This window comes from Epargyreus clarus, unplaced genomic scaffold (genome assembly GCF_041222505.1).
Source record: "Epargyreus clarus isolate Ecla_fem2 unplaced genomic scaffold, WU_Ecla_fem_2.2 ptg000010l, whole genome shotgun sequence".
Taxonomy (NCBI): Eukaryota; Metazoa; Arthropoda; class Insecta; order Lepidoptera; family Hesperiidae; genus Epargyreus; species Epargyreus clarus.
The window spans coordinates 2,346,482-2,359,769 of NW_027332218.1; the positions used below are offsets into that span (position 1 = coordinate 2,346,482).

General features: G+C 36.6%; 1 protein-coding gene and 1 long non-coding RNA gene across 3 annotated transcripts in view; both read right to left on the reverse strand.

The window, feature by feature from the left end:
• Positions 1-13,288, reverse strand: part of LOC140745294 (uncharacterized) — a 66,907-nt gene that overhangs the window by 34,483 nt on the left and 19,136 nt on the right. The gene's annotated exons all lie outside the window — the stretch shown is intronic.
• LOC140745300 (uncharacterized) lies at positions 5,371-12,489 on the reverse strand. The gene is made up of 2 exons (XR_012102646.1): positions 5,731-12,489; positions 5,371-5,617 (listed from the first exon to the last, which is right to left on the reverse strand). It is a non-coding gene; the product is annotated as an uncharacterized LOC140745300 (long non-coding RNA).

Sequence of the window (13,288 nt, forward strand, 5' to 3'; positions counted from 1 at the left end):
CGTACCGTTTACACGCTCGTGAATGTGAATGTGCACGTTGAATGTAGAGTTGAACGCGCGCGTGTGAACCTACCATTACAGTTTATTTAAAACGAGCTGGGTCCATATTAACATTAAGGAAAGTCAATTGACTAACCTTTCTTGATGTCAGTCGAGTACGACGATCAGTAATAATTTGGCCCGTTTTACTAAATACCCGCTCACACGGAACTGACGTGGCCATAATGTTGCCGTATTTCTTGAATAATTGTGAGAGATACGGGTATGTGAGTTGGTGATTCCGCCACCATTTCAACGGGCAGTTAAAGGATCCATCGCTCGCAAAGATCGGTAAATTATTATCATTTATATATGTATCAATTTCTTTGATGGCCTTTGATGTCGGTGTACCTGTGGGTTGTTGTGTGCCGACTATATTTTCTAAAATGGTCCAGGGTGAGAATAGATCTTTAGGTACCCTCGAGGAAGGTCCCGCTTCATTTTTATCACTATTTTTATTGGGAGTGAGTGGCACAGTTGATGAGTGACGCTGGTCGTTACTTGCAATGAGATCAACTAACATGTGTTGCACTCTTTGTCTGGCATTTCGAGCAGCGTTTTGGTCCGAAAATACCGACATTTTGTACCTAGGGTCCAGAAAGGTACATGTAGAAAATGTGGCACTCTTTTCCACATTAGCGAATCTGCGCTCTAAGCCACTTTTTAAGTTGTTAATTACAACTACAGCCACTTCCGAGTTCTGTTCTTCCAGCAACTTTTCACAGGACATAAGCAAACATCTAGTCATGACTATAATTAAACTTCCGCTCATGTACTGCTCGCCGCTCATGCTCTTAGTCACTTCTTCAAAAGGTTTCAGAATTTTTACTAGATCGGAGTACAGCCTCCATTCTTCATTAGAAACCACGGGTAAATTTGTTCTTAGAACTCCTATTGTTGCTCTCAGGTGTTGTTCTAACTCTACAAATCTTGCCAGCTAACTCGAACTCGAATTCCATCTTGTCGGAATTTCTTGAATTAGTCGTTTTGGTATGATTGATGAATCATCTCTAGTTTGCTCTTTAAGCAATCTTTCCAGGGCAGTGGTACTAGTCTTAAAGTGACGTACAATTGCTTTAACTTTATTTAAATTTGTTGTTATTACGCTTAAACTATCTGTTACTATTAGATTTAATGTATGTGCGTAACACCCGTAATGTTTCCACTGCAAATCTGTAAGGGCTTTTTGAATGTTTGCTGCATTGTCTGTCGTAATAAAGTTAATTTTAGTGGATATGTTCCACTCGTTGACGACATCTAACAAACCTTCCTTCATGTACTCGCTGGTATGAGCTCCCTCAAAATTGGAACATTTTAGTAAAACAGACTTCATTTCAAAATCCTGATTTATAAAGTGGCCGGTTACTGCTAGATACGACTCATTCGCACGAGATGTCCATAAGTCAGCTGTTAAGCAAATCGTAACTAACGTGCTACTACTCAACTCTGTGGTAACTTTTTGTTTCGTAGCTTCATATAAAGCAGGCAGCATTTTATGTGTTACTGTTTTACGGGACGGTAAGTCATAGCCTGGTATCCATTTGCAAAATTTTTGAAATGCTCTTTCTTCCACCAATGAGAAAGGCTGGTAGCTGTCGATAAAAAGGTCCATCAAATCTTTGTCAATCCTTTCTTTTAAACTTGATGTAATCTTTTTTGCTGTCCCATATTTTTGTATGGATTGTTGTACATTTCGTTGTATAGTAGATGGTTGCGGGGGAGGAGGCAGCGTATGACCATCGATAGTTCCTGAGCCTGACGGCAACGCAGAATCCGGAGTCGGTCGTGTCAGAACTTGAGCTGACGCAACCCTTTGATAAATGTCCATATGTTTTTTCCCAAGATGAGCTTTTAAATTCCCGGTGCTGGATTTGTAGCTGTATTTTTCACCACAAATTGAACACAGTGCTTTTTTATTTTCATTGTCTTGGGTAAAGTAGTCCCATAAAACACTAGAATTGGCGCGAGTCGCCATTGTTTTTCACACAAAAAATATTTGAAACTTAAACAAAAAAAATTGTTTGTCTTATCACTAATATTTACAGTTTATTACTATTTATACTACAGTCAAATCTGGATAAGTGAGAGCTCAAGAGACCGTGATATATTTTTCTCTTAGTGGCATGTCTCACTTAAGAAGGTCTATAAAAAATACACCAAATACGACCATTGTATTAGGCCGATTCTGCTACGCCAAATTCACTCTGTATATACACTTCGTAATTTCCCACACTCAAAAGCATTCACAATTTTTAGTTTATCACTTTAAGACAACACGCCGAGTTTTAGTTTAGACATTAGACTTTAGAAGTCCTACAGAATCTTTGAAGAAAGATTGCTGCTGCTGATTGCACAACTGCTGTTTATCAACTGACTGGTCTGACTTTACCTTTAGTAACTTACTACTAGAACTAGAAAGCTTGACAAACACGTCGGTGCCTGCGCACATTTGGCTTTTTGAATAGAATGAGTTCTTCGAACTATAATAACAAAACAATAGCAGAAGCACATCTGGTCATTTGAAAACAATTAAATTTAAGATTGAGTCATTTATGGTGAAAGTTAAGAACGCCTTTAACTGTCGCTTATAGGCAAGTATCAATCTCACTAAAAGAAATTCATGATGCGTGGAAAATGACTGTCACTTAGACCTAGATGAAATCGTCTAATGTCAACAATAAGGCGCGCTAACTGATTTTTTATGTTTCTAATGCACTTCGCATTTTTAATTTAATATACGTTGCCGCCCAGCGACATGTATACATGTCCGAAACGAAATGTACCGTAACCGTCCACGGACATGTATACATGTCCGAGTTTAGCACCTTCGTATTTGGCTTATTTTAATACAATTCAATCAAAACCCGCAATGTTTATCTTCAAAAATCGCGGTATCTCACAATGCCTTGTCTTTTATCTCGCTTACACGACCAGTCGACCGCGCGCGCCATATGTATCACCCAATGACAGCGATAGCAGGTTTGCAATGCTACAAATTTAAATAGTTGCATAAAACAGTGAATTTGTTCTAATAACCTAACATCCATATTTAGTCAGCTTATACCCCGCTACTCGAAGTAACTAGTTTCATAGAACACGTGAAACGTAAAAGCTGCTACAACACAATGCCTTGTCTTTTATCTCGCTTACACGATCAGTCGACCGCGCGCGGCATGTGTATCGCCCAATGACAGCGATAGCAGGTTTGCAATGCTACAAAAATAGTTGCATAAAGCGTGAATTTGTTCTACTAACCTAACATCCATATTTAGTCAGCCTATAACCTGCCACTTGAAGTAACTAGTTTCATAGGAGACGTGAAACGTAAAAGCTGCTACTAAACCAATAACTAGTTTCAGAAACTATCTACTGGTAATAACGCCCACTACTAGTTCCGACACGTATCTCCTCGCCCCATCATCAGACCACGGACACCATGTAGGGTGTTGAATTCGCATGTAACATTTTATCTCTAAAGTATTCAAAAATATATATTGCTTTGAAAAAAAGAGCACCCTGTATCGATAGTTTCGCGCCATTTTGGAACGCACACATACAAACGTAACAAATGTGCTTGTGTGAGTGTAATTTGACTCCTTGCACGTTTTAGAAAGAAAATACACATAATCATAGAATTTAATCGAAAAAGGAAAATATAGAAATAGATTCCTGACGATATTATCTATAAGAATAAGGTTTTTGCAATCTAACAAAATAAACTATATTTATTTCAATAAAAAACCGTTACGTTGTAAACCGTTTACCGAGCGGTTTTCATATCATTGTTTTTATCACGTATTTGTTTTATCGGTTAAAAATACTATCTACTAAGATAATAAGCATCACTTACCGTTTTCCGTTAGTAAAATTCGCGAAACACCAAATAAAAGAATTACACCACACTTTTCGCTTGACACCGAGAAGTCACTGAATAGAAAGGCGCTAAATTCGGACATGTATACATGGGCCGCTAAGGAAAATTTTGGTACGGACATGTATACATGTCGCCGGGCATTCACGTATACGTGAATGCCCGGCGACATAAACATAGTTTTTTTGGCAACAGAAATACTTCCATCCAGCCGATTAGTTGCTATCGTCTTTTTACCTGAAATAATAAATTACTAAGCTTTAAAATCTTATGTTTTAAATTGTTTAATGTTGTTTTGTTTTAATGTGTTCAGTAAGTATTATATCCAATCGTACAATGCTATGCTATCGTATGCTTGAGGGTTTTTTTAAGCAATATTCTTTTGCTAGGAGTCTTTGTTTATTGGATTCCTGAAATACTAGTGTCTTTGCAATTGATATTGCTGTTTTAAGCTGTTCGTCAAATCCTTTAGTAAATTGAATGGCAATCCATTGAGGTGTTCCGCATAAAAGTTTCTGAGCTTTTCTTTCGTCAAAAGCTTTGTTTTGACAGGTGCAGCACAATGATTTGATTTTGTTGTGCAATAAGCTTATTGCTTTATTTTTTTCCCATTTTCGTTGTCTCCCTTGAATGGTATCCTGTTCATTATCAAGTTCATTTGTTAATGCGTTATTCGTGTTCCCGTATGCTCAGCGAAGACTTTCCAAGGAGAGGATTTATTTGTGCCATCGGTTATTCTGTTGATCTCTTCTGCTGCTTTGTCGTTGTAGGGGAAGTTGATGACTCTTCCGTCTCGTTCGTGGGTTGACCCACCCACCCTCGTGGGGGTGAGAACCACCATAAATGTATATTTTTTTGTACAATCCCATGCATGTCAGCTAATATATATAATTTAATACCATAACGATGTCTTTTCCCTCTTAGATATTGGCGGAAGGATACGACCTTTCCATAAAATTAAAGATTTATCAATCGCGATGTTTTTGCCGGGTAATAAATGGAACACATTGATTGGTTAAATAAATCAATCAAAGGTTTTAAATTTTATAAACGCTTTCGGGTCTTTCGTTAGTTTGGACATTTAGTGCCCAATAATTAAAATATATGTCACGCTCGTAAAACATATGATCTACGTACAGTGAATTTCATGATATCGTACGGGCTGTATCTTCAAAGTTAAGGCTCGGGGGTAGCGGAGGGTGGTATTTTTGAAATCAGGAGACAAAACTCTATCATGCAAAGGTATTAACTCCTAGGCCGTTTTGCTCGACCCATTAGAGTGCAGTTGCACCAGTTGCAGCGTGACGCTTATATCTGCACGTCGGTCCGATGCACATTCCATGCACATGCAGCCTAGCGGACCGATCGTGGCCTAAGCTGAGCCGGGTGTATATGTGAATTGGGATACCTACGGGACGCGGTGTCGCGTAAACTTATCTTACATCAATGATACCAACAAGTACTGCATAAGTATTTTTATTTTTACAAGTAAAACAATGATCACTAAAGTAATAGTTAAACTTATAAACTGCACAGGTTTACTAGATAAATGGAATGCCTGAAACAGTATCAGGCTTATAACGAGAAACTGCAGTATTGATACGGGTCTGGGCCAGTGAAGAGTCCAATTCGCGTCCCCATCACCCTCTTGACGACATGGGAGTATGCGTCTGCTTTCGTACATCGGGATCCGGTCGGATCGGTGACCTGAAGACCGATAAATTAACATTGATTTCGTTGGAACTTACAAGACGTTCTGAAGAGTTGGCGCATACGACAAACTTTTTACTCAGAAGTTGCAACTGTAATGATATACTCACGTCTTAGCAACACGCGCATTTCGCAGAGTCTCTGGGAGTCTCAGGTTGATTATGAAGATTAAAAGCCCCAGTAGGTATTGTAGTCAATGCCGCCACCAGGATTTCCAATTCGGGTCCCCCCCATTCTGCCTGATTTCTTAACGATGTGATGGTCTAACTTCGGTAGGTCTTCTGTGCAGTAGGATCTCGTGGGATCGTGGGATGACTTATAGCAGGATCCAATCTAAAAACGAATATGAAGTGCTGAGTTTATAGTAATAATAATTGTAAGATAAACGAGGAAAAAAATAAACACTATGCTTCTAGTGACTTCCACATAACAAATGTTTGCAACTAAAGTCCATGTATTTAATGATATCTCTTAACTTGATTTAATTTGATTCTGTTTATAAAGTTTTGACAAACGACGTTTCTGTGAAAGAGCCTGCTTATTTACAAGCATTATACTAATAGATAACTGATATCTTTTTCTGATAGTTTGGCAACATAACGATTTAGAACGAACACGCTGTTAAAAATATTCATGACCTGTCGCATTTGCTCTTTGAGGACTAGTAAACTAGGAGAATCTGTTTGATGAAGTAGCCATTGTCTGTTCTGCTTTAATACTGTGATTCTATCATGGTACACTTCTATACGAGGTTGTGCTCTAGTTAGTTCACGGATATGCGGCTGCAACAAGAATAAACTTTTCAACTATGAACAAATCTTCAACACTGCCTCGTGTTTAAGAATTTCAATTCGTGATTTATTAATCGCTATAATTTTGTTTCGGAACTGATGAGAATCCAATCGTTGTTGTACCTGTTGTTTCACGTGACACAGCACGATGATTTTGCGGCAAGAAGTTCTGTGAGTGTAGGCATTATTGGTAGATCCTTACTTGACCAGTATATTTCCTGACAACATTTTCCAAATCGACGATTGCTCCACCTCGCTCAAGTAACGCTCATGTAATGTCGCCCACATTTCTCTCTGCCATTTTCTTTTTCAAAGGTGTTGGATTAGTAGATAAACGTTGTGGTTTTGGTAACTCTCGGCTCGTCTAGACGGGCTTCGGTCGCTTGAAGGGTTTCTTGTGGACGTTCGGCTTCCTAGCATTAAGCTCGGGTGAATCCGTCGAAGATTGCGTAGCTGCCATAGCTAAGCACCTTTTCAATGTAACTTAAAAATGTAACTTAAAACTTTTCCTTCGCCTAACGGCGAAACATAGCACCGGGGGCAGTCGACCCCTTGAGAATTGCCCGGGTAAAGAGGGAGACCTCGAGACCCGTATACCCCACTCCTGGAGGCCCCCCTCAGGCCACAGAGTAGGACGCCCACTTTGCTTTCTTTTTCTTTTTTTTTATAAAGCATCACAATAATTATTTTATATATTATTATATAAAATAAATGATATTTTGTAGTAGTTATAGGTTTATTTATTTATCCATTTTTCCCTGACGATAAGGCCCGTATAGGAGGTAAACCGCAACATTTGTTATACTTATTTAATGTAAATTGTCCCCTTAATTTGTTTTTGATAAGAAAAGGTTAGAGGATAAATAATTACAACGAACCAATTAGGAAGTTCATCAAAACAAGTCAACACAGATTAAAGGCTATAGCACGCTATATTTGGAATTAAATTTTTAATCGATAGAGACTCCAGTACGCATTCTGTTGTGAAAATAAAAGTAAACAAATGTTCCTTTAATCTAATTATTTTAAATAAACGTATGTCACGTGATACGAATTTTATTTCTCTCATTTCTCTTATTTTCAAGTGCGTTGAACGGACTAACAATGTAACACTTCACGCACGGTGTTGTCCGTTACTTTTTTTTTATTTTGATCACAAATAATATTTTTTCAAGTCAAAAGAAAAGAAGAAGGGGAAAGATTTGAAATGACATAAAGATATTCCTTAGATTTTCCTGGATAACATTATTACTCTTTAAACTGCAACTGATTTGATACGCGATATCTAACAAAAGAGGAAAAACCTTGAGTATTGTATAGTAATCGAAATATACGAATTCGAGAAGAATTTCGTAAACAGGAAAATTATACGGACCTGTTATTCAGTTGATAATATTTTTTATTATAAAGTACGTATTGTTGTTAATAATGTCATAGATAAGAACAAGTTCGTTTGGGATTTGTACGGTGTGTCAATTGGCAGCTTGCGTACTTGCCAGATAATTAGAATTATTATTATTAGATAAGTATTATCGAAATAATAATAACGTCGTGTGTCGTTCGGTGGGGTATTTTTATTTAAATAAAGAAAAATAAATTTGCTTTCTATGACTTCTATTAGTGAATAAATATCATATTTAAATTTCTTGGCCATTTTTATTAATTTTGATTCTCCATTTGTAAAAGCTGGTGTCAAACTATCAATTTGATCTGCTGTGAGTAATGCAACAGTACCGAAGTGTAATCAACAGCCAACGAACCGGATCGTAGTTTAATCCTCTGTTTATGAATATCCTTTATTTTCCTCTTACACGACTCACATCCGATAACCAATCAACGATGCGTTTTGATTGTCTTCAAAATTTTGCTTTTCCTTTAATTTGTCACATAACAGTACTTTTCAGAATTTGATCCTTATACGCGACACTATCAGATAGTGGAATAATATACAGGGTGTATTTTTGTCTGTGTGTTTGGTTGTGCAAGCTAAACTATGAAACGACGAAATCCGGGACTGTCATTAGTATATAAAGTATTTTTCAGAATACTTTAATAACTTTATTTATCCCCTAAAATTTACGGGATCCTGCGAAAAAAATATAGATTTCGCAATTAAATATTGCTGTTATCTTCTTCAGAAAATTAGACGTATATCAGAAAACTATAAGTTACAGTATAACTTAGCTTAACCAGTCGTAACACTCACCGAACAGTTCATCTTTGTACCTTGCAGAGCACTTGAGTATCCTCAAAACTGAACCCCACCCAATCCAATATATAGGTGAGATACGCGCCGATGGATGAATGGCAAGAGGGTGGCTAAAAATGTCTTGTCGCTAGCGTCAACCTCAGGGAACCGGGCACACCCTGTTGTATAAGAGCCTTACCCTTCTACTGGACCTCTGGGAGGGTTGACCGTTTAATTGTCCATTACTCGTGGGAACAAATATGGTAAGAGAAACAACGACACAAAGGAAAAGGAGATTGGAGAAGAAAAGGAGAAAGTTAAGAGAAAAAAATGCAAGTTTAACCTTTGAACAATTAGAAGAGAACAGGAAAAAAAGAAGAGAGTATATGAAAAAATATAGAGAAAGGGAACCAAAAGAGAAGAAAGATGCGCGTTTACAGAAATTGCGCCAGTATAGGACGGAGAGTCGGGCTTTAGAAGAGAAGCAAGAAAGAGCAGCTCGTTTAAAGCGAATGCGCGAGTATAGTGCTGCGGTTCGGGCCACACCACCCGGAAAAAGAAGAGCACCTCGTTTACAGCAAGTGGAGCAGGGTAATGCTGCGTGTCGGTCCCCACCATCCGAACAAGACATAAAACCTTGTTTACAGCAGGAGGAGGAGGAGGAGGATTATGTTGAATTTGAATCGTTTGAAATAAAAATCGAGGAAGAAGAAATTCATTAAGTCTTACTGGCGATTAAAAAAAAGATTTGCCCTAAACGTTTTAGATTTCTAATTGGAGTGTAAACACAATGACGGCTCCTTATTTGCCTGATGAATTTAAGAAAAATAAATAATACATAATTGTAATACTAGAAATAATTTTCTAAAATAAATTGTTCACTGGTTATATTTGTAGTATTTTTGACACATAGCCTAACCTAACACATTATGTAAATTTATAATTAAATGTAAAAACAAATACATTAGATTTAAAGAACTTTATTTTCACAAAGACACTGTCACTTAGATGAGAAACAGTATGGAAAGATAAAAAGAATAATAACATAATAAAGAATTTAAAAAATAAGATAAAAATATACCTATAATATATAAGTTATTCACCAATTTATAAAAGTTATATGGTACCCATTCAACGCATTTGTTTAGTAAATATTTTGATTTCATATAATCAGTTTATTTAATCTTGAATGCGTTCAATGGGTTTACATCTTTATGAGGTCTAGTAACTTAGTAAATAATTACAAAAGTATAAAGGAATTAATCACAAAAAATAACAGTGCAACATTAGTAGTGATACCGCTCGATATGCTACCATCGATAGTGTTGCAATTGTGAGAATATCGATTGGACTATTGATAGTATCGATACTATGGATAGTATTTAAACTTGATAGCCGCTGAACTATCAATACTATCGATAGTATTGATAGCACAGCTATTATCAAAGTTAAGTCATATCGATACTGTTGTAGATCATCAATAGCATTACCATATTGTATACTATCGATTGTATCGGTTTTATCAATACTATCGATAGTCCAATCGATATCCTACTATATTATAACTATAGATTGTTAGGCATCACTATACATACACACACTATACATTATTTCCCTTAATTAAACCAATCACTCAGAAAATGTAACAAAGAAAATATTTCAATAATGTCATTATGATTAATTTATAAAATGTATCATAATCCTAAAATTTGAAAGTTAAGTTACAAGTGAAAATACGTTTTAATTAAGAAAAAAAAACAAAGATTTAAAACAAATAATCGCATTGTAAGATTCAATAAAGATTAGAATTAATGTAATAATTCATGTCACTATGAAAAAGAAGTATAGAACGTAAATGAATTACAAAAAAATATAGCAATAATTTCCAATTTATCAGATTTTTAGACACATTCTTATACACAAAGATGTTTTGATGCTCAAATTGTGAGTATTTCTAAAATTATTTTATTTATTTTACAAATTTGTGTACACAGAGACAATAAAAAGGTATTAAAAAGAGATATAGTACAGAAGACTACTTATTTCAATCTGAAATTTCTTCCAGCAGGTCGGAAAATTTATGTGATAGGTAAACATAGTGTGCACAAGATAGGTAAGATAAATAAATTATCATAGACATATAAATATATACAAATAAATACACATAATATATAAATTCATATATACACCTAATTATGAAAGATATAAATAGTAATAGTAATAATTCCTCAACTTAAATTAAAGTAGTGGTTGCAACCGCCTATGAACATCACCAGATGTCCATACTTATACGAGTATGATAGTATGAACATCACCAGATGTATAAGTACTACATACACAATATCTAATAGAACATTGACACTGAAATTAATCTCGATTCGGTTGCTACCCTAGATCGTTACCTCAAGTAGGTACATGATGAAATGTTACTGAAAATAATTTTCTGTAATATAATTCCTTTCTTATAATATTCATACAGAGGTAAATAATAAGGATAAAACCTAAATGTGTGCGACGTAACAAACTGATATTGCTCCTGTTCAATATTATCCTCAACATTATTTATAGAAATAATATTTAATATTAAGGATATGTTATGCAATGCTACACATCCAACTAGTATATTACAAACATGTTTATTTAGAACCCTTTGTGGTTCGACTCCGGCGGCACCACCGTCACACCTATTTCTGCCTAATAATACCAGTTAGGCGCTGCTGTGTTCCGTTTTGAAGGGTGTTGTAAGGGAGACATACTTTACCGAGGCGTTCCAGCTTAGTCCTCAGGGGTAGCAGCGCATCTGTGGCCGACCTTAGGTAGGACTATCTAATCCTATCTGGGATTGATCACAGATGTCCAAGGGTGGCAGTAGCCACTTACCATCAGGTGGAATGCATGCTCGTCTGATACTCCTATATTATAAAAAAAAATGTAATAAACCTTCTTTATACACATTGACACATACATTAAATGTCAAGATCGTTTGATTACTGTATATTATTTTTATAATTAAAACCTATAATAAATTATAAATTGTAAAGGTTTTATTATTTCAAAACACTTGACAATTGTTACAGAGCCCCTTAGATAAACAAGGGAACTTATTTATAAAGCAAAATGTTCTTTCAACTACATTCCTACTTTTAATATAGGCTTATTGTATATTATACTTTAGGAATAGCAGACGAGCATGCAGGGCTACCTGATGGTAAGTAGCTGCTGCCGCCTATGGACATCTGTCATCAACCCCAGATAAGATTAATATTCCTACCTGAAGTCGGCCACAGATGCGCTGCTACCCCTGAGGACTTACAGATGTCCATGGGCAGCAGTTGCCACTTACCATCAAGTGGACTGCATGCTTGTCTGCTACATTATAAAAAATGCACATTTAATTTAAGCATAATTAGATCAATTAACATGCCCAGGATTCGAACCTTGGACTTCCAGAGTAAAACTACCACTAGGCTATTACATAGCCTATCCCTGTAGTTCCGGGACAAGAATAGGGCTACGGTATCCCCTGCCTGTCGTAAGAGGCGACTAAAAGGGGGCTTCTGGGGTCGTGGGTGGCAAGAGTGGGAGCTCGAACCACCCAGCCAACGGCCCCGGGAAGGACGGCGGTATGTGTGGTCGCATACCGTCGTATGCACCAGACGGTGCGGTGAGCGATAAGCTCACCTGGGCGGAGCCCGACGGGGCAATGCGCTAAGAGGACTCCGGTTGCGTTCCTTTGGAGATCCCGGAGTCCTCTACGCAGCGCTGAGGACGGCCACCGGGGGGGTTTTAGTGCGGTAAGAGTCCCACATAACCCTGTGTCGCTCCCAAGGCATCGGGTACCTTTTGGAGGTTTCCCCCTCGTCAACAAAAAAAAAAAAAAAAAAAAAAAAAAAAAAAAGGCTATTACATAGCCACCAAACCGAGCAAAGATTTAATTTACGTGACCTTTTTGTTATCTATGGACATAGCATAAGTGATGACAGAGACGGTTCAATGAAAAGATTTTTTTTAAAGTAATTCTTTATTATAAATCTTAAACATTAATTACATAAATTATACACATAATTAACAGTAAACCTATCTTATATGTATTATGGCGTCTTAACACTAGAGTAATTATTACCTAAGCCTTTCATTTAATTATTCAATTGTATGCTCCTTAGTTTAAAGGCGATGGCATGGCAGGTTCGGTAATCCCTCAAAAACTCGAGCGAAGATCTCGACTCTGTCTAGCAGCCCCGCCCAGCAGATGCTCCACCCCTTCAACTGTGGCAGCGCACTGAGTGCCACATCAGGCACGGCGGATGCGTTCTTATCTGCAAAAATTAAAGTTTTATTATAAAGATGTGGCGACTATCAGAGTCCTGTTTAGAGATGGGCTTACTAGTGATCGAATCATGTTATCGATATTCTATAACCCTTTGCATGTGTTTTACATAGAATATTCATATTTAGACGAGAGAGTTGTGACATATTGTTTTTTGTTGTTTTCACCGATGTAACATTTATTTGCGTCATCATTATCACGTGTTAACCAAGTTTAAATATTTATTGACTTTTAAAAGTTGGAAACTATATTAAATAATTAAATATTATTTATTACATAGATAAGTATTTGAAGTTTATTTGTAATGATCTTTGTATCTAATACTGAAGATTCAAAATGTCCTTAAAATATGATATACCTAA